Consider the following 993-nt stretch of genomic DNA (forward strand, 5'->3'; position numbering starts at 1 on the left):
ACGTTTCAATTCTTGAAAAATGTCTCTTTTTAGATCTTCTGCTCTCTTCAGAGAACTACAGAATCACAGAATCAACTGGGTTGGAAAAGGCCTCTGAGACCATTGAGTCCAACAGCATCTTGTCAGCCAGCCCATGGCACTGAGTGCCACATCCAGTCTTTCCTTAAACACCTTCAGAGACAGTGACTCCACCACCTCCCTGTGCAGTCCATTGCAATGTCTGATCACCCTCTCTGTGTAGAACTTCTTCCTAATGTCCAACCTAAACCTCCCCCTGTGTCCTGAAGAGTATGACCGTAGTCATTCTGTCCCAGCATAAACGCTTTGGTATGGCACGATTACAAGGTTTACTCTTGGAACAGATGCCGTATTTTTTTATGGCAGCTGGGACTGCTGTACAACGTGTTGCCTGTCTTTCTTCTGGAAAAAGCATGAGTCTCATGAGGAGCAGCTGAGGGAGCTGGGGGGGCTCAGCCTGGAGAAAAGGAGGCTCCGGGGGACCTCATCACTCTCTACAACTCCCTGACAGGAGGGGGAAGCCAGGTGGGATCGGGCTCTGCTCCCAGGGAAGAAGGGATAGGATGAGAGGAAACGGCCTCAAGCTGTGCCAGGGAAGTTTAGGGGAGGTTGGACATGAGGAGGAATTTCTCCACAGAAAGGGTGATCAGACATTGGAATGGGGTACCCAGGGAGGTGGTGGAGTCACCGTCCCTGGAGGTGTTTAAGGGAAGCCTGGACGTGGCACTCAGTGCCAGGGGCTGGGTGACGTGGTGGTGTTCGGTCACAGGCTGGACTCGGTGACCTCGGAGGTCTCGTCCAACCTGACTGATTCTGTGATTCTGACAACAACCCCACTGGCACTTATTGGGCCATCTGCCCCTCCGGGAACTCTTACGGGAGCCTGGAGGTCGCTCTGTTCCCCTCACAGGGGACACCCCACACCTTCCCCAGGGAACACCCCACACTATCCCAGGGAACACCCCACACTATCTA

The sequence above is a fragment of the Neopelma chrysocephalum genome, unplaced genomic scaffold (assembly GCF_003984885.1).
Source record: "Neopelma chrysocephalum unplaced genomic scaffold, ASM398488v2 Primary Assembly neopelma1_347, whole genome shotgun sequence".
Taxonomy (NCBI): domain Eukaryota; kingdom Metazoa; phylum Chordata; class Aves; order Passeriformes; family Pipridae; genus Neopelma; species Neopelma chrysocephalum.